This window comes from Equus caballus, chromosome 8, assembly GCF_041296265.1.
Source record: "Equus caballus isolate H_3958 breed thoroughbred chromosome 8, TB-T2T, whole genome shotgun sequence".
Classification (NCBI taxonomy): domain Eukaryota; kingdom Metazoa; phylum Chordata; class Mammalia; order Perissodactyla; family Equidae; genus Equus; species Equus caballus.
In genome coordinates, this window is record NC_091691.1 from 70,225,464 (window position 1) to 70,246,588 (window position 21,125).

At 38.3% G+C, this 21,125-nt stretch overlaps 1 long non-coding RNA gene across 9 annotated transcripts in view; it reads left to right on the top strand.

Annotated features, from left to right (window-relative positions):
• Positions 1 to 437: 437 nt before the first annotated feature.
• LOC138925399 (uncharacterized) overlaps positions 438 to 21,125 on the top strand; it is a 235,920-nt gene continuing 215,232 nt past the window's right edge. For all 9 annotated transcript variants that reach the window (XR_011441506.1, XR_011441501.1, XR_011441503.1 and 6 more), the window contains exons 1-2: positions 438 to 631; positions 772 to 881. This is a non-coding gene — a long non-coding RNA (uncharacterized lncRNA). The remainder of the gene's footprint in view (positions 632 to 771; positions 882 to 21,125) is intronic.

Consider the following 21,125-nt stretch of genomic DNA (forward strand, 5'->3'; position numbering starts at 1 on the left):
TTGTCAAAGATCAGCTGACTATATATGTGTGTCTATTTTCTGAGCTCGCTATTCTGTTTATCTACGTGTCTGTTCTTTTGCTAATACCATGCTGTCTTAATTATTGTAGCTTTATAGTAAGTCTTGAAATTGGGTACTATCAGTATGCTAACTTTGACCTTCCTCTTCAATGCTGTGTTGGTGATTCTAGATTTTTTCCCTTTCAGAAAATATATTTCAGAATCCATTTGTTGATATCTACAAAAGAGCTTGTTGGGACTTTTTTCCTCCCTTAGATGAGTGAGGAAGGCTAGAGGAGGCTGGAATTGGAAAAATATCTTTCCCTCAGGTAGGATAAAAACTTTCCCTCTCGAGAGTAAGCCTTTGTTATGAAGAATGCTCTGGATATGTTTCGCAATAGTTTCTTTTACCCACTTCCTCTGTCAGAGCTACAAGAAGATCTTTGTTAGCTCTTCACTGTAAAAGCATGGTTGGGTTCGTGATGGTAAAAAAGCAAAGTGTGGAGGTCCCTTTAAGGCTGCAATCCCCAGGAGTTTCTCACTCTCAAACTAGTCTCAAGGCTCCAGCAGTTCATCAAAATTACCATTTAAGAAATCCTACCAGTTTATTGCTTCCATGACTTCTGCTTCAGGTATGCCAGTACTGGCTGTAATTCTCTGGATTTAATTCTCTCTCCAGGTTCACGGTGATGATTTGCCTATGATAAACAGTTCTGAGTCTAAGAAAAGTCACTGATTTTCAGTTTGCTCAACTTTTTTTTTTTCTTTTAAGGATGGGAATAATGACTTCCATGATTTTTTCATATCAGAGCTGAAACCTGTTCTCAAATATGCTTTTCTGCCACTTTCTCTCCTTCTGGGACTGCCATTACACGTATATTGGTAAGTTATGATTTTCTGATGAGTCTCCGAATCTACCTTATGTTTTCTTTAATCTACTTTCTATTTAGATGAGATAATTTCTATTTTTCAATCTTCAAAATCATCGATTCTTTTTCCTGCTATCACAAATCTGTTGAGTCCATCTGGTGAATTTTTCATTTTCATTACATTTTTCAAGTTAAAGATCCAAGTGGAAATTTTCATACTTTCTACTTCTCTAGTTAGATCCCCTATTTGCTGATTCGTCTTATCAAATTTGCATTCACTACTTTGGGTATAATTTCCTTTAATTCTTTGGACATATTTATAATCTGCATTGAAATTTTTGGCTGCTAAATTCTACATCTAGGTCTACTCAGAGTCAGTTTCAGTGTGCTCTTTTCCTCAAGTATGGGTCACATTTTCCTGTTTTTATTTTCTTTCATATACTTTAATGTTTTGTTAAAAATCGACATTTTAGATAATATACTAATTTTGTACTCTGACTTTACTTTTCTGTGCTATTGTTTTTGTTGTTTTGTTGTCTGTAACTTACCTGGACTTAAGCTATAGAATTTATCTTTCCTGCAGTGTGTAGCTACTTGTGTCTCTGCTTAGACTTTTTCTTTTTCGTTGTTTAGCCTGGCTTCGTAGGAGCCACTCCAGTATCTGCATAGCTTAATGGTCAGCCAATGACTTGTCTCAAATACCTTAAACCCTAAATCTTCCTCCCTCTACTGATTGATCTTTGTGTAGATTGGAGAGCACATGCAATATTTAGCCAGTTCTCAAGTCTTCTTTGGCTTTTACTTTCAACTCAACTCTCTTGGGTATGTCCTACAAATGTGCATAGTCTGTATGTGATGCACATACAGTCTGTCAGGGATGCATGAGGAGTTTATCATCTCTTCTATGACTCTCTCACTTCCAAGATCTCTCCACTAAGTTTATGGTTAGTTCACCTCTTGCTCCAACTAGTACCACAAACTTAGGCTAGTAGAGCTGTCAGTTTCCCACTTATTTCCTACTAACAATGCAGCCTGCTGTAGATTTTTATCCTGTCCCTGAAATTGGGGCCATTTTATCTGGCAGCAAAGCTATTGGTATCCTACAGCCCCACATTGGCAACATTGCCATTATCACTGATCAAGCTGGAGGTGGGGGGTGATTTTTAACCTCAGACAAGAAGGCTACATACTTTGATTTTAGCTGAAGGACTAGGAGTTTTTCATAAATAAACACTTCTTAATTTGCTTGTGTTTGGTCAATTTTTTCAGGGTCTCAAAATGGTGGTTTTTGATAAATTTGTCCAGTTTTATCCTTTTTTGCGGGGCTAGGAAGAGGATTTGTTGACCTCTTCACTCTTTCTTAGCTGTAAGACCTTTTTCTTGGTTCTTTTAGTAGGAAACTATACTTACAGACCATCATCTTGTTGCTGGGAGAACTGATTGCTATCAGTTTAGCTGCTGTTTTTATATATAATGATAAAATATATCAAGTTCACACTGATCCTGGCGATTAAAATTTAGGATTGCAGGGTTTTAAAAAATGTAATCTTTTTGACCTTACATCTGTACGTTCTTTCTCCCATGCCAAAAGTCCTGGTTCTTAATAACACCAATGTAATTACTCACTTTATCTCACAATATACATACACCTCTCTCAGAATAATACTGACATGATCACAAATATGGTTACGTAAAGAGGCTTAAGGTTTCTTGCACTGTACAGCATGTTTTATTATATAATGGTGATGCTGATTTTTTGATGCTTTATATTTGAATGGTATTTGCTATATGAGTCAGGATAGATCTGCCTGTCCTGGAAAAAAATCTGTGTATTCTACCTTGCCAAATCCTTAAACATGCAGTGTTTTATATCTATGATTGATAATACAGCACATTTCAATGAGATTCAGAGAGCTATTCCACTGTCCAGTTCTCCTGCCCATTTTTATTACACCATAATTCTGCTCAAAACCTGATGCAGTTTACATTCCAACTTTATGTCAGATGTACTGATCTACTCTTAAAATATGGAATATTAAAGATTTTCAAAAGCAGTTGTAAAATTGGGTATTTTCTGCCATTTTATAGCTGCTTCCCATTTATGAGAGAGCCACATGGCATCAGGATATAGACCATGAAGTGTGTTCTGGATATATCACATCTCTGTGATTCCAGGAATGCAGGTCATAGAAAAATTTCTCCTTCGGTTTATACACATGACAGTGGTAAATGGAGGAACCTAGCTAGAGAATTTTACTTAAGCATGAATTATATCTTGTATATTCTCCAAACTCAGAAGAATAAAAATAAATCAAATAATAAAAACACCTCCAAGTGCCCCCTCCTCACCACTCAATTTTTTAAAAAAATTAAATTATTTTTCTTTAAAAAAATCGTTATGGAAAATTCAATCATATGCAGAAGTAGAAATAATAGTATAATCCCCATGTATTCACCATTCAGCTTCAGAAAGTACAAACTCATGACAATATTGTTTCGTTAACACCTCCATCCACTTACCACCATTGAATATTTATTTGAAGCAAATCCCAGAAATCAAATTATTTCATCTGTAAACGTTTTCAGTGTATATTTCCAAAAGGTAATACTTTAAAAAATAACCCCAATTGCATTGTCACAAGTAAAAATAATTTCTTACTATCATCAAAGAATCAGGGCATTTGTCCTGCAGAGTTTTCCATGTTCTGGATTTTGATGGTTTCATACCCCATGGAGTTACTTAATATGTTTCTCTGGTCTTTATATATCCTATAAATTGGAGATTGAGTGTAGTGGTTTAATCAGATCCAGTAGGGTCTTTTTTTGGCAATGCTACTTGATAAATGTTGGTATGTTTTTTTCGGTTTTCCATTACTAGCCACTTATTGTCTGGTTGCCTCTCTTTTAACAGCTGTTGATGGTCAATGACTAGATGCATTAACTAAAAGTTGCAAAATGGGGCTGTTCTAACTTAATTGTTTATACAACTAAAATTAAATATATAGATGTACGAATAGATGCATTTCTGAATTATGTCTATAGATTTTTTAGAAACCAAATGGTGTAGTTTGTATAGGAAATGCAGGATAAATGCAAAATGTTACACTTTATAAATAAACCATAAACATAAAAACACACTCTGGAATGCCATAAGAAAAGACACCCAAGGCAATATCCCCAAATGGTTAATATTCTCCTCATACTTAAAGGTCCTTTGAGATCCTTCCTGTAAAAGTGGTAATCACATGTGTTCTCAGATTTAAAAAATAATGCCTCTATTTTCTGTCCAAAAGGTTATGCCTACTTATTTTAGAAAATATATATAAAGAAGAGGGGAAATCATCTCTAATTCCATTGCCTGGAGAAAACCTCTGTCCAAGTTATTTCAAATGTATCTATTCTATTGCTTGGTGTTCCAGAATCTATTCAACATTGAACAGTGATACTTGAGCTGCAGAATGGAAACACGAATAATGTTAAAAAGTGCTTCAGTGAGGTCTTTTTGCATTTTTTAATTGTGGTAAAATACACATAATATAAAATTTGCGATTCTCCCCATTTTAAAGCATATGATTCAGTAGCATTAAGTAGCTTCACAATGATGTACAACCACCACCACTACCTAAACCCAAAAGTTTCTCATGACCCCAAGTGAAGGCCTTGTGATAGGTCTACAACTCTGTGATTAGACTAAGAAAAATTGAATTGTGCACTTTAAGTTGTGAGTTTTAGAGTATGTCAATTCCATCTCAGAGCTGTTTCTAAAAATGGGAGAGAGGAGGAAACAAAATAGAAAAAACTTTGACCTTATGAAGCTTGCATTCTCGTGAAAATCATTATCAATAAAATACTCTAATACCTTCACCAATAAAAAAAATGGGGCAGAATGCCCTTAGGAAGTAAAGGACATTGATGTGCTGTTCTTATAGATTTCCTTAGATTTTTTGAATGTAAACTCAAATTTATGGTACCTGACCTCAGCTCTCTTGAAGAGATAGCCAACCTAGGCTGCAATGGAGTCAACCAGTTTTGTACTTCCTGCAGATGAACAAGCCCCTAAATTACCAAAAAAACCCTATAAGATAAATTTAAAATAAATCAGCATCCTACAGAGTGATGGAATTTTAGGTCTGGAAGCCATCTTAGAGATGATAAAAGTCAATCTAATTATTTTACAAATAGGCAACTGACACTCATGGTATATCAGGGATGTAGTCGTAGCTAACCAGGCATTATCTGAATCTGTAAAGCAGTTATGCCTAAGGGCAGTGCTGTTAATGTGTTGGGTTTTTTTTTTTTTTTCCCTCAGAAACATTGTCTGTTTGACAGCCTAGTGATTCAAATCCTCTATTTGTAAAATGAACTTTACTTAGCTGTGCTAGAAAAGATGGAGCTTGGGTTAATATTGCATATCAAACACTTCCAGTTTGCCATTTTTCATAATAGTCAAACCAACACTGCAGAAGAAGGAGATCCTTAATGAGAAAGATTATGAAATTTACCTGGCTTATAGATGACAGCTCCAGAGTGTGCTGGGCCCCAATATGCCCCCAAAGAAGGAACTCCTTGTGAAAACTTTAGATTTTTGTCCAATTCTCTCAGTAATACCTGTAGCTGTAGAGAAAGTGATGTCCCTGAGTGGGAACCTCTTCCACTTGTTCTTAGAAGCTAGCTGATACAGAATTGAGGTAGATCTTCTAGAACCTAGTTGTGGGCACTTCTTGTCTTTGATGCTTTGTGATAAAAATCCTTCCCAATTGACCCTCTCTCACGCCTGAATTAGTCTAATCTAGTGAACATGACTGAATGTTTCTTTGCCAATTAAAACTCTTGCCAAGTCGCAGGGTCCTATTTCTGAATATGAATTTCTGCAGGTGAATTCTCATTCACCTTCCAAAGAGTAGATTGTGGATGGAGAGAAAGAAGAGTGAAGAGATTAGTCTGAATCTCTCAATACTTAAAGTGAGATGTCTCAAGTTCCTAAAAGACCACTGGAATGGCTTTCAGGGATGTTCCCTGCAATGGTGGGTCACACAGAAGCTAAAAACAAATTTAAAATGGGTCAATTTCAACAGAAAGGAGTCTGCCAAAATTTTTCCAGGGGCTGGGACTCCAGAGCAGAGGGATAAAAATGTAAAATTGTGATTGTTCCCATCACGTGCAGAGCTGTTCAATATACTGTTTAATTTGAGATTATGCAAATTCAGGAATGGAGAGGAAAGGGGAAAGGAGAGGTGGTGGTAAAGTGAGGGGTCCATAATTACTGCTGGGAACAGGCCTGTTCTTTTAACGGGGTGCTGATTGTGTGGTCTCTGAGTGGCTGGCATGATTTAAAGGGAAAAATTTGGAGATGCCATATATTTTATTTTTTATCATCTAAGTATCGCATCATAACAGCTATGAGAGATAAGCAAGGCATATATTATCCTCGTTGTAGATGAGGTGGTCCAGAGATGAGGTGGTTCAGAGATGAGGTGGTTAGCTTTCATAAGATCATCAATTTATTCATTCAGGAAGATGAGTTGGTTGAAGTGGAATGCAACGTCAGATCTGTTGGTGAACCACATTGTCTCCATCCTCGTGCCCATTACGGGACTACCTTTCTTCTAAGGACTCTCATATCAGTAGGGAAAATCCTATAGTCAAACATAGTGCTTTTGCCTACTGTCTTGGCAGCAGAGACATCAGTCTGAGAGAATTTGATTCTAGGCATCCATCATGCTGATGGTTAGAACATAAACATGATTTGGGAGAAAGAATTAAAGTTGCCTACAATAATTTGTGGTTAATGAATTGTCTTAAGGGTTTTATGTGTCCCTCTCCCACTCGCTGCTTTGCATGGTAGTGGTCCCTTCTCCATTAAAAGGCTTTTCTCATTTGAACTGTTTTTATGAATAGAGGGCTCTTTCATTTTTCACAGCCGATTTCCTTTTATTGTCTTTATTGCAATTTAACAGGGAGACAAATGACACCACAAACAGAGATGAAGGAAACTGCCCCTACCTTTCCTTTATGTGTTTTTATTAACCTTTGTTAATCCCCTAGCTCAGGTTTGGGGATATAGACCTTTAGTGCAGGTCATAAATGGACAGCCAGATCTGAAGCTCTATGGAAAAGCTCTCTAATGGGGCAGAGAGTAGTCCCTGAAACAGTATTTGTTTTCTAAAATTGTGTCTGAAGTTATGACAATGATGGCAATAGCAATTATAATAATAATAATTATAGCACTAAGAATAGAGGTATATGGACAGAAGAAAACACTTCTTTGGTATGCACTATATGCTAGCCATTCTAAATTTTTTCTATTATAAAAATTAGGTAAATGTATTATGATAGAAATTTTAAAAGATAAGGAGGAATATAGAATAAAAGGTCAAAATTATCTTGATTTCCCTCTTTCTCCAAACACCAAAGCCCTCATAAGAGGTTTCTTAACAATTTGATCTATATATACATATACATATTTATATTATGCTCTGTTTTGCCATAAATGGGTTCAAAACTCCAGTCCACATATTATTAAATGGCATTTTTTTATTTAATGTATTTCAAAAGGCTTACCATGGTTACTTTCTATAAAATCTATCTCATTCTTTTTTTAGCATTTCCCTCTTGGTAGAGACTTAATTATTATTATTTGTGCATTTTTTTCTTGCTGGGAAAGTTTCACCCTGAGCTAACATCTGTTGCCAATCTTCCTCCCTTTTTCTTTTCCTCCCCAAAGCAGTACATAGCTGTATATTCTAGTTGTAAATCATTCTAGTTCTTCTATGTGAGCTGCTGCCACAGCATGGCTACTGACAGACGAGTGGTGGGGTTCCAAACCCATGCTGCTGAAGTGGAGCATGCAGAACTTTAACCACTAGGCTGTCAGGGCTGGCTTGAGACAATTATTTTCGTTATTGTTGTTACAGTTAAAGCTTCAGTGAATATCCTTGAACATATATTTGCTGATGGGCTATGCTTTTAGAGGTGGAGTTCCTATGTTGAAGGATCTGTGCGTTTTATAGTTTAGCAGACCCTGACAAATTTCCTTCTGGCAGCTGTGCCACTTCGTGTGCCCACCGTATTGTGAGTGGAAGAGTGACTCGGAGCTCTTTGCATGTTACTTCTTTTAATTCTCAGAATACTCTGACAAAAAATAACTTTAATCCTTACTTTCATCAACTGAGAATACCAAGCTACAGGAACGTTAAGTAAACTTGCTTGAGGTTACACAGCTACAATGTGGAAGATGAGTTTTATTCATCACAAAGGCCCATGCTGTTTCCATAGTCAGGACTTTTTCCACACAAAGTCCTTATCAAGCTTTGCCATAGTTGGTTTTACGTCCTGGGGAAGTTATGTCACTTCTCTGGTTCCATTTTACTTTTCTATAAGATGAAGTAGCCAGACTAGGTAATTTTAGGGATCCCAATAGCTTTAAATTTAAAGTGTATTTTGGAGTATATTTTATAAATAGTAGTGAAAGTATCATTTTGGCTAGATTTTGATCTTGTTTCTTCTACTTGGAATTTAACTTTACCAAAGGGGAAGATTTGAACTAGGGTTAACCTTAATGATTAACCTTTGACAGTAATGCCAAATTGTTGTAAGGATTAAAGAACATTTATGTAGATTTCTGGCATGTAGTAGATACCTTATGGTAGTAGCTGCCTCACAGGCTTGTTGAGAGGAGTGAAAATCAAGGGCTCAGTAGGGTAGCTGGCACACAACAAGCACTCATTGCCTGTTAACAGGATTATTGTTTAGGCTCTTCACAACTTGTTGCTGTCATTGTGTCTGCATCTGGCTGTTCCTTCCTGCACCCTTTTCTTAGCTCTTTCTCATCTGATGTGGGCTGGGAAACAATATAACCAATTTATTAGTAATCTGGAAAACTCTACCTCTTGAGTAAGACATATACATTTTTTCTTCAGTGTACAGGTTTTCATCTTAACCGCTTAAAGTACCTCTTCTGACTGTGTCTATGACCTGAACAACAAATATCATCTGCCACTTGACCACTGTATAAGTAATGCTGTTTGGAGATTCTATGTGTTGGAATATAGGTCGGTTGATAGGTGAATTTTAGGTATTAAGGTAGTTTAAATCAAAGTTGAATTTCCCACAAATTTGCAAGGAGGGAGAGGTTCTCTTCAAAGCAGTGAAATGCGGTAAACTAGAACTTTTATAGCATGTGATAGTGAGGTATAGCCTTCTAGGGTGTGAAGGCCTGAACAACCTAATTTCTTCCCAGGAACATGAGATATATTTATCATTAAGAAGAAAGTGAAGTTGGTTGTCCCTTTTACATAAGGGCAAAGAATTATGGGAATGTATAATATGCTTATAGTATCAAAGGAACATGTAGGGTTAATTAAATGCTATTGTAATTTTTCCTTGTAATTAAAAAAAAAAGTGTAAGAAATCACTATCTTCTCCACTAACATAGAAGTAGAGACCACCTCTGTCTTCTGACTGTACTGTATGCCTGGTGCCCCACATGGGCTCCAGCACAGAGTAGATTCTCCATATATAAAAATTTAAAAAAAGACTTGAACGAATGCATATTGATGATGCAATTAAAGTGTAAATAATTACAATCTGGTCAAGTAAGTGTTTACTCTCCAATAATTGTGTGAGAATGTGCATAGAATAAAATTCGGTTTGCTTCATTCTGCGTCTTTTTCAGATGAACTGTTGACCTGTTCTTAGTAGATACTGACCATTTTGGGGAAACTGAGACATCACTTCAGTATAAGTGTGTAAAGAGTAATAGTATTTAAATAGAACAAGAAAACATCTGCTCAAATAAGTTAATGTTCTTATCTATTCTGATTTTGTTTGCACATACTTCAATTCAGTCACTTATTTATCAAGCGCCTGCTATATGCCAGGCACTGGACTATGTATGAGGCACAGATGGAGGGGAAAGAATGGGTGAATGAGGTACTTCATAACTTTTTACGATTATGAGTATTTCAGTTTTCTCTTACAAAATCCACTAAGCCTATATATAAGGTTACGGAATTTCTTTTGTGTGTGTATTTGACAAGATGATAGCCATCGTCTTTGTTGTCCCCTGTTCCCCATTTCTGGTTAAATTATTGGGCTTTTTGTTCTACCCCAGGAAATGAGAGTATTTTGTGTCTTATCTGTGGAAAATATAGTGCACTCTGGACAGCCATGGTAAATGACTAACAGAAATGCTGGGACAGCCTCTTCATTTTTGCTAGTTTTTGTTGTTTGGGTGGGAATGTTTGCAAATACATCAACTCTCAACTGTTCTCATTAACGGTGGTGAACAGAATGTGGGTAGGCAAACTCAGTAGCTAAACATTTACAGTGGGCTTTTTTGGCTTTGAAACATGGTCAGATACGGCACCAGCCAGCCAGTCTCGCCCTCCTCCTTCTCTCTCCACCTCCTTTTCTCTCTTCCTTAACCCCCCTTTCTGTTCCTCACTCTTCTAAACCTTTGATAGCCCTTTCGTCAGTCATTTATTCCACAACCATTGATGAGCCCCAGTTCGTGTTAACCACTGTGTCAGGGACTATGGCTAGAACTGTGGTTTCTGGGCTTAAAAACCTTGTAGTCCAGTGAAGAAGATAATAACTATGTGGATGTGTTTTATTAACAAAACTTGTGATAAATTATGGAATCCCCAAGGAGGGAGGGATTGATTCTGCCCTCAAGGGGGTAGGGAAGGACTTGATATGTGACGGGAAGTAAGGCATTCAAGAGTGGACATCAGGGCCCTGTCATTTCCTGGCCAATGCAGTCCATGTGTTAGGACTTTCAGGTTTAATTCCAAGTCTTCTGAAGAAAAGAGTGAATTTAGGAAAGTAGTGCTTCAGCTTTCTCATCACTAGCAAGTTGGATAAGGATCTTCAGTGCTGTGAAGACACAATGGAACAATGTTTGAGAAAACTCTTTGACAAGCTTTCAGTAATTATAAATGTTGTCTTTTGTTGATATGGAAATAGTCTGAGCCGTTGCACTGAGGTTTCTTCTGAACCAGCTCTTCTCTTTTCGTCTCTCTGGAGAGAGACCAGGCAAGACCAGAACCTCTCCTGAAAGACAAAGTCAAGTGACACACAGAACCTTGAATTCCTGTCCTTTGAAAAACTAGAAGTGTTCAAAATGGTGCTAATGATGGCATTGCCTTACCCTTGTGGGAAACTTAGAGCATTCCCAAGCACTTACACAGCCGTGGTCTCATGACATTTAGGTGAAAAATTTTTGTTTTACCATCTTTGCTTTATAGACAAGCCCACCAAGGGACAAAAATTATAAAAGAGATTGTTTTCTGTTAAGGCTAGACCTAGAATAATTGAGTGTCAGGATTCTAAAAGAAAAGAAATCTTGAAAGTAAGAGTGTAACCACATATGAGGGAAATGAGGCTGGGAAAGACAGTAACCTATGCAGGGTCACATAGTTAATTACAGAGCAGAAGTGGACCTCAAACCCAGTGCTCTCCTGACCTTTGCAGCTAAATCTGTTGGGCTGCATCTTCACTTTGAATTCATCTTCAGTGGTCAAGCTCTTTAATATTAACTTTTAAATTCCGTGATGTATATTCTCCCTTCCCACCCCACTCTATCAACTGATTGATAATGTAAAACTAATACTTAATTGTGTTAGGGCAATTCCCTAGATGAAATAATCGACATTCTGCAGATGAAAAAACTATAGTTTATCATCTATGTGTCTTCCCCCCTTTCAGCAATTTGCCTGTTTTGGAAAGCTGAATATTCTGCTCTGGACTTTAATTACTTCTGCATACCAGGAATTGCTGCAGCCTTTGTGGACCTCCGACCTAGACCTTGGTTCCATCTTGTGCTCTGAGGACATATGGAGGACAGGGCATCTGCAGAGCTCCAAGTACTAAACTGTATCTGTGTCCCCAAACCAATCTCAGCCAATTGACCCCAGGCCCTACAACACCGTAAACATGACAGGTGGAATCAAGTCCAATTAATTTTCTCATTCAGATTACTGAGCTGACACTTAGTAAGATACCAGTGTTGCTTAATAGAGCACTGTGGTCAGGTTCTGAGATTCTTCTGCAGAGGTGGTAAATGGCTAGGTCTTGGGCAGCCTTAGGTCCTGGGGAATCAGATTTTTATCCCTCACTTCCCTGATTCTAGCACAACTGGTTACAGATAACAGGAGACTGTGGTGGTTAATTTTATGTGTCAACTTGATTGGCATACCCAGATAATCTGGTTAAACATTATTTCTGGGTGTGTCTCTAAGGAAGTTTCTGGAAGAGGTTAACATTTGAATTGATGGACTGAGTAAAGCAGATGCCCTCCCCCTTCCCCCCCAGTATGGGTGGCCTCATCCAATTCCTGCCCTCAGACTGGGAGTTTCATCATCTGTGCTCCTGGTCCTCATGTCTTTGAACTCAGACTGGAACTACACCACCAATTCTTGAATATTGATAAAGGATGTAATGTCAATAAAATAGAAGGAAGATCATTAGTGTATCAGATGGCATGGCCTGGAGGAGGGATGCACTTCATCCTGTGAGTTGGCCAGGGAGTTTCTGCTTGCCATCCTCTTCCCCAAGTCTGAACTCTTCTCAATGAAACTGACAATAGGGCATCTTCAGTCAGCGAGCACCTGCTGCAAGCCTGGCCCCGATGATAAGATTGAGGGTTCAAGGTTATAAGAAAGAATAACCCAGTCCCAGTATCAAAGGTGCCTACACTTTAGTTGGAGAGAAAAAGCAACATCAAAAAAGCCAGGAGAGTTTCCTGGAAGAGGGGACACCATAAGAAAGCCCTGGAAAAGGCAGAAAGAAAGACACATAGGATGGAGGGGAAGAATTAATTTTGTGTGAGAAAACATAAATGAGATAGTCAATGATTAGGAACAATGTGGGATAAAATTTTCCAGATAACCTATCCTATGTGCATCATAACTAAAACACTTTTGTTGTGTTTTTTTTTTTTTCTTTTTGCAAGGAAGATTGGCCCTGAGCGAACTTCTGTTGCCAATCTTCCTCTATTTTTTGTATGTTGGACGCCACCACAGGGTGGCTTGACAAGCAGTGTGTAGGTCCACAACTGGGATCCAAACCCACGAACCCTGGGCTGCTGAAGCAGAGTATGTGAACCCAACCACTACACCACAGGGCTAGCCCTTAAAACACCTTTTAACAGCACTATCTTCCTCATTTTTCTTCTTTTGACTGACTAAATGCTTTTGTATGATCATGAAGAGAGATTTTAGAGAAGAGGAGCAATAAACTAATGAATATGAGAAAAACCCCTCATTGGTAATTAAAAAAATAAAGTGTAAACAGCAAGGACTTTTTACCCATCAAATTGGTGAAGATTAAATACCAATAAAATATCCTACTGGTGGAAAGTGCAGAAAGATAAACAATCCCACACAAGCCTGCTGGGAAACTTGGTACAATTACTGGGAAGCTGTTTGACAACATGTATGAAAACCTTTATATCATTGAAGATAGAGTTTAGAGAAATACTATGTTTATAAATGTAAACAAAAATTTACGTGAAAAAGGTCCATTACAATGTTACAGCATTTTTAAATAGAGAACATTAGAGAAAACCATCCTACTATTTATAGGTGATTAAATATGCTGTATATACTTAGAATGCTATGTTTGCATTAAAATAATATTGTAACAATAATGTACAGTAAAGCTACCATATATTAAGGATTTACCAGGCACTATGCTAGGAACTTGGAACCTAAAACTTATTTTAACAGTTAATACAATAAATTTGTCCTTTATTGAATTTTACTATCAGTATAGAAGAAATTTTCAGTTCCTAATTTGCACATGAGGATGTTTCCCAAGCTGTCTCTGACCTATTATCCTAACCTCCAACTTTTCCCAAATTTAGAAATGAGGAAAATGAGGCCTAGAAAAGTTATATGAGTAATTTAAGGCTAAAGAACAAATCAGAGGCAAAGTTATGAGTGAACCCCCAGATCTGATGCCAGTTCAATGACCTTTCCCTTCCACATACTCTTCTTGAATATTTACATCCCATTGTAAACATTTATTGAACATCTAATATGTGCCAGGCATGGGTCACAGCAGGCATTAGGGACACAGCAAAATATAAGATAAAGATTTTGTTCTCCAGGAGTTCACAACCCGTGGAAGATGAACTCATTTAAAAATTAAAAAAACTAAACAATTGAACTGCCTCGAATCGAATTCTTTGTGGATTGAAATAGGGCATCAACTGACAAATTCTCCATGTAATGTGGCAGATGTGATAATGTGGCGTCAGAGTTGATGATCAGCTCAACATAACTGGGTTAGCAGAGGCACCCCGGAATCATGGCTACCATTTCTTCAGAACTCATAAAATCCCATGCTCTCAGCTAAATGCCCTATGTGGGTTAATTTATTTAATCCTCACAACAATTCCACGAGGGAAGTTATTATTATACTGTTACTTCCCGTTTTGCAGAAGATGAAATTGAGGCAAGAAGAGACTACCTTGCCTAGCCAGTGAACCGTAGCCAGGATCTGAGCTTGAGTGGTGTTACTTTCTTTCCTGCCTCTCACTATACTCGGGATGTGACATTTGGAATTGAAGGACGTAGAGGAGAAACTCATTCTCGGCAGAGTAAATGGAGTGTGCAGAGCCTTAGAGGCTGAAAAGTGCTTAATTCATTTGGAGGATCTTCAGAAAATTCACTGTGTGAGGGGGTGAGGATCATCTTCACTCAGGTGGGAGGTGGGTACAAGGGTTGCTCAGCCATGAGGCCCCAGCCCTAGCAGGCCACGCTGAGGAGCATGGCTCTTATCAGTTAGCCAACTGGAAGCCATTGAAAGCTTAAGCAGGGAGGAAATATGATCAAGCTTGCCTTTTAGAACGATCACATATTAATCAGTCAACAAAGTGCCCGAGATGGGTTCAGTTGGCTTCTAGACCCCTGACCCTCTGACCATGGTTCAGCCACACTCTTCCTCCAGTAAAAAGAAATTGCCCTCAAATGGAAACCATTGCTCATTGCTACAGGGGGTTAATAAAATCTCCCGAGGCCAAGAAAGCCAAATCACAATTTAAAAGCGTTCTTTCCCTACTGGCAGCTGCCGTGAGTGACTTGTGAGTGTGGGCGTCTGGCAGCTCTGCCTTCATTGGCAGTATATTGCTTTGCCTCCCCCTCATAAACCTTTCTGTTTATTTTGTGGGAGAGTAAAGTGCCTGACAGACCTTATCCAGGAGGAAAATAAAGAAGTGGGAGGCCTTAAATCTTCATCAAGTTCAAGAGACCTCTAAACCAACACAAACTCAGACTTGAAACTTGGAAAACTGGGGACCTTATCTGGGCGTGCCTTTGGCTGCCTCCTGCCTTGCTCTAGTTCGCCTTTCCCACTTCCGGGACACCTTCACCCTTTCTCATGTCTCATCTCTGCATCCCACATCCCAATGCATCAACGTTCTTGTTTTGCCAAAACCTCACACTGCGTTTCCCCAGGGCAAGTCTGCCCTTTCCAGAACTGTCCACCTTTCAAAATTACTTCCTCACATTTCTAGTTACAGCTATTAAACTCCTCCTGAGTCTGAGCTCAAATATGTGTTAGGAGGAGAGCAATTTAATTAAATCGCATCCCACTAAGGTATAAATAACTTATAGCCCCCAACCCCAGCTCTCCAATCATCCTGGGTATGTTAGAAATGTAATGAAAGAAACGAATCTCTTATCGAATATAACAATGTAGTAATAATAGTAGCTTCCAAGTGGAGCTCATATTTTGGGATCCCTTAAAACACACTTCCTTTGCAGCCACCCCACTTCTGGCTAGGTCCAATCTGTTCATTGTGTACTCTGGTCTCTATTCAGCAGTTTTGAGACATTTGTGCTCACTTCCTGCTTATCAGCACCAGCTGCTGTCTCTTCCTCTCTACGTGGGGCTCCCTGGCCTGATTTCCTACATGCCTGAGCGTGCTTATTTGTTTTTGCTCTAAGGATCACTTTCAGTCTCAGAGTGACAAGGCAGGAAGGGCAAGCAGATGATTAGGAGAGAGAGGTGTCGCTGAGAAGGAGTTGTCTACATCCAAGCGAGAAATGCAGTTTGTTTCAAACAATTGTTAGCAGTGATAGGAAGAATTTGCAGCAGCAAACTAGGCGACAAAATATCCAGCAAGTTGATGGTGTAGTACGAAGTCTGGACTAGGAGAGGGGGATGCTTTTTAACTATGATCTTGTGTGAATTACCTAATGTCTTTGCCTCTTCGTGTTGTCATCTGTAAAATGGGGAGGGGAGGGGCTGGACCAGATAGCTTCAGTTCCATTTAGATCTAATCAGTATTTACTAAGTATTGGGCCTCATGTGGAGACTTGGGACCTACATGTTGTAACATTGACCTACTTTCTATACTGTTCTGTTGACCACCAATTTCTCTGCTGTAGGGTAAAAGAAAGGCCAACAGCAAGATAGGGCAGAAAAAAACACCAAAATTGGAACCAAAAGACTTTGGTTCTAGGCCTGGCTTCTTCACTAAGAGCATCTGAACTTTGGCCTAGTAATATAACCAAGTTGCATCTCAGTTTCTTTGTCTATAAACTAGTGTTAGTGATTCCTCGCTTGCTTTCTTTATAATTTTGGAAACCACACAGTTACATAATTTCTAACTCATTTTCAAAAATGGCTCTGGTTCTGAAAGTCATGCATAACCAGAACCTGTGTTACCTGATGGCTGCTGACCAAGGTGGGGACAGATGGAGTATGAGGGTAGTTTCCTAACTTGGGTTCAATAGAACTTACCCCAATTACACATAACTGGCTGTCTTTTCTGCAAGTCACACAGTAGGAAATCATATGTCACATGCCCTGGACTATCAATTGACTGTCAACAGGAGGATGGAGATGAAGTTAATGGCATTTAAAAAAAATTTTTACCTATTCCAAGCATGGATGATCTTTGATCTTTTTGAGTTTTATCCATCATTGAAAAGATTCTCTTGGTTTAGTCTCTCTCTTGATAAGAACACGTGATTGACAAGCATATTTCCCATCATAGACCAAGGTGCTGATTACAGGCAGGAACGAAAGGAGGCTGGCCCTCAGCCCTCTTAGACAGCAGAACCCCGGAAAGGCCAAGTTTGCTTTGCACAGTTGGGAATTGCTTACTGGAGCTTCTGCTTCCTTCAGGCTTCACAGTACAAAGAGTTTGGATGTCATCCTGATGTTACGAAAGCCGCTCAGGGTAGGCATCTCATTGCTCCCACTTTGCTGTTGGATCTCCTTGTTTATTCGTCTTGGCAGAAAACCATTTGTAATCTTATATTGTTATTTTTTCATGTGTATGTGCCTAATATACTGAAAGAAGTTATAAGCTCTTTTGGATCAGGAACTCTTTTCTTTTTTTTTTTTTTAAAGATTGGGACCTGAGCGAACAACTGTTGTCAATCTTCTTCTTTTTCTTTTCTTCTGCTTTTTTCTCCCCACATCCCCCCAGTACATAGTTGGATATTATTAGTTGGGGGTCCTTCTAGTTGTGGCATATGGGATGCCACCTCAGTGTGGCCTGATGAGCGGTGCCATGTCCGTACCCAGGAACTGAACCGGTGAAAGCCTGGGTTGCCAAAGTGGAGTGCTCAAACTTAACAACTTGGCCACGGGACCAGCCTCAGGAATTCTGTTTTTATACCTCTTTATCCTCTGAATGTTAAGTTCTTGAATCAACACATAAACTCATTCTGGGTTTAAATTTTGTTTTTTTCTTTGTACCTCCAGTACAATTTGGTATTGGACACAGAGTAGGCAATTTATGAACTCTTATTGTGGAACTTAATAAGTATTTCTTGGATTTAACTGTAGCCCTTAATCTGTAAGATTATGGCTCACTAATAATTAAATCAGCAGGAAATTGGGAGTCTGATTTGAGAAGTGTAAACAGATTGGGGCTATACCAATCTTTACCTCCCTAACATTAGCCTCCTGTGAAGATGAGGTCATATTCCTTGGGAGACCCCAGGAAGGACAGAAGCAGGAAGTAAGTGAATAGTTAGTTTGGTGGGAGTGGAGATATTGGCTTGTGGCCAACAACTCCTTCAGTCTAAGGTACATTAAACTATAAGAATCCCAGATCCAAGAATTTGGTTCTCAGAAGATCTTTAGAAATGATCTAGTTCAATTTTCTTATTTTATAGATAAGGACATTGATGCCAATGAGCTTAGAGGGTGACCAATTTTGAAGAAATTGTTCTGGGAAATAATTGTGCTTTTTAAGAAATAACACAATCCCATAGCTTAACAAAAATGGTTTTACGTGATCAAGGTCAGTGTTTGAGTGAAGCACTTGCGCTCCAGGAATAGCAGAAACATAGCAATATATCTGTGTGTGACAGAGCCCTCCAATTGTCTTCCAAAGGTTCCTTTTAATTTTTTTTTAAACCTCTTATGATTTTTATTGGAATTGCTTTGCATCTACATAAATTTTTTTATGAATTCTTTTTGTAAATGGAGATAATTGACACAACAGTAGTTTCAGGTGTACAACATAATGATTTAAAATTTGTATACGTTGCAAAATGATCACCACAGTAAGTCTAATTAACATCTGTCAACTTACATAGTTACAAATTTTGTTTCTTGTGATGAGAACTTTTAAGATCTACTCTCTTAGTGACTTTCAAATATATAATACAGTATTAACTATAGTCATCATACTGCACATTACATCCCACGACTTATTGATTTTATAATTGGAAGTTTGAACGTTTTGACCCCCTTCACCCATTTCTACCACTCCACACCCCTACTTTTGGCAATTGACTGGTTTGTTTTCTGTATCTATAAGCTCAGTTTTTTTAGAGTGCACTTACGTAAGATCATACAGTATTTATCTTTCTCTTTCTGACTTATTTTACTTAGCATAATGCCCTTGAGGTCTGTCCATGTTGTCACAAATGGAAAAATTTTATTCCTTTTTATGGCTGAATAATATTCCAGTGTAAAAGATTCTTTCTTACCTCCCATGACATAGGATTGTTTCTAGGAAGTATAAGCTCAGCTTGGGATAACATTTTCTAGCTCTCTTTGTATTTCCATGGGACCTATGACTAGATCTGGACCACGGAATGTGGGTAAAAATGATGTACACCATTTCCAGAACTGGATCCCTGACTCTCTCACCATCCTATGATCTCTTTCCTCCACAGACTCACTTCATCAAGGGTTACCATCATGAATAAACTATAATCAAGATGATTAAGATATAAGGATCTAACTGCAGATGAAACTTACCTCTCAGATCAAATACCCTATAAGACAATACAGCCTTGCCTATCTGTCCATAGCTCAGAGAAACATTGTTTCATCTATCAGATTGGCAAAAAGTCAAGTTTGATAATATTTTTCTCTGTAGGCCTGTGTAGAAATAGACTCTCATAATTTCTGTTGAGAGTGTGAAAAGTTGCACTACCTTACGAAGAGCAGGAAATACTCATCAAAATTAGAGTCATTTAAGCTTTGACTTAACCCACACCTGGAATTTACTCTTTAGGCACACCTGCATATGTTTGAAATGACATGTGGATAGTTATCCATTTTAGCATCCTTGGTGATACTAACGTGGAAACATTCCCAGAACCCATCAATTTAAGGATGGTTAAATAAAACATGATCCACACAATGAAATGCTACACAGCTGAACAAAAGAACAAGAAAGGCCTCTATTTACACATATGGAAAGGTCACCAGGATATTGGCAAGTGTAGAAAGCAAAGTTCAGAACAGTGTATTTAGTATGCTACCATTTGTTTTAAGAAGTAGGAGGGAGAAAATATATTTTCATATGTTCTCACATTTACATAAATTGTGTGAGGGGAGTTAAGAAAGGAGTAGCCAGGCATAAGAGTGAGGAGATTTCTTAGTCTATACTGATTATATTGTTATTTTAATCTAAGTGAATAAAATGCCTATTAAAATACAATTAAACATAAAGAAAAAGGAAAAAATTATAGAGGCCATCAAGAATTGGCTTCTACCCAAAAAGGCACAGAAGTAGGAATTACTGGGTAATTAATATTGAAGAACTGTTATTAAAGAAAAGTCAAGCTTCACTTTGGGGCGATTGATCTGGAATTATAGCTCTGTCTCTGTCAGCCCCAACTGGTTCAGTATATTGCATTCATCACCTTTTTTTTCCGACTCTAGTCATCTATTTGATTAAATGAAGCTCTCCTGTTTTTTTTAGATCACTGGTGCCTTTCAAGACATGAAGAGCTTGTTTGTGTGAACTTCCTTCCCTTTGTGGCTCCTATTTATTAAGAGTCTCCTATGTGCCAGATGCTCTTGTAGGAGCTGGAGACACGCAGACAATAAGACACATCTCCTCTTTTGGAAGATTATAATTAGAGAGGAGAGAGAGATGATATCTTAGTATGGGCTGAATTGTGTCCCCCTCAAACTCCTATGTGGAAGTACTAACCCCTAGCATCTCAGACTATGACTGTATTTAAAGAAATGGTATTTAAAGAGATAATTAAGGTTAAATGAGGTCATTGAGGTGGGCCCTACCCCAATATGACTTGTGTCCTTATAAGAGGAGGAGATTAGGACACAGAAATGCAGGGAAAAAAGACCATGTGAGGATAAAGGGAGAAGACAGCCATCTGCAAGCCAAAGGAACAGGCCTCAGAATGAAATCAACACTACTGACATCTTGATCTTGGACTTCTTGCCTCCAGAATTGTGAGGAAATAAATCCCTGTTGTTTGAGCCACACAGTTTGTGGTACTGTGATATGGCAGCCCTAGAAAACTCGTATACATGTATAATGCAGTTCAGTTAGAGCTGTGATAAGGAAGTTGGTCCCAGGGATAGAGAAACAGAAAGTAAGGTCCTCAAATTTATTATTTCACATAAGGCACAGAGGTGGCATCTGAGGAGAATCTATGAGGCAAATCTGTTACTATCGCTACTTTATAGATGAGGAAACCGAGGCACAGAACCACTATGTAAATTGCCCAAGATTACACAACTAAGAATGGCAGAGCCTGCATTCAAACCCAGGCAAATTTCTCCCATTCAGTGCTTTTATAGCTATTATGCTGCCTCTGAGAAAAGTTGTCAAGGGGAAATAAAGAACAGGAAAAGAATGCATAGAGCATTTAGGGAGCTACATGTCTTTGGCTTGAACATAAAGCCCAAGTTGGTTAGCAGCAACTAGTAGGGGGAGGTTTCCATACTGATTCTGGATTTTATCTGGAAATCAGTGAAGTCTCATTTTTTGCATTGTAAAGTAGAAACTTAAGGAATTTATGCC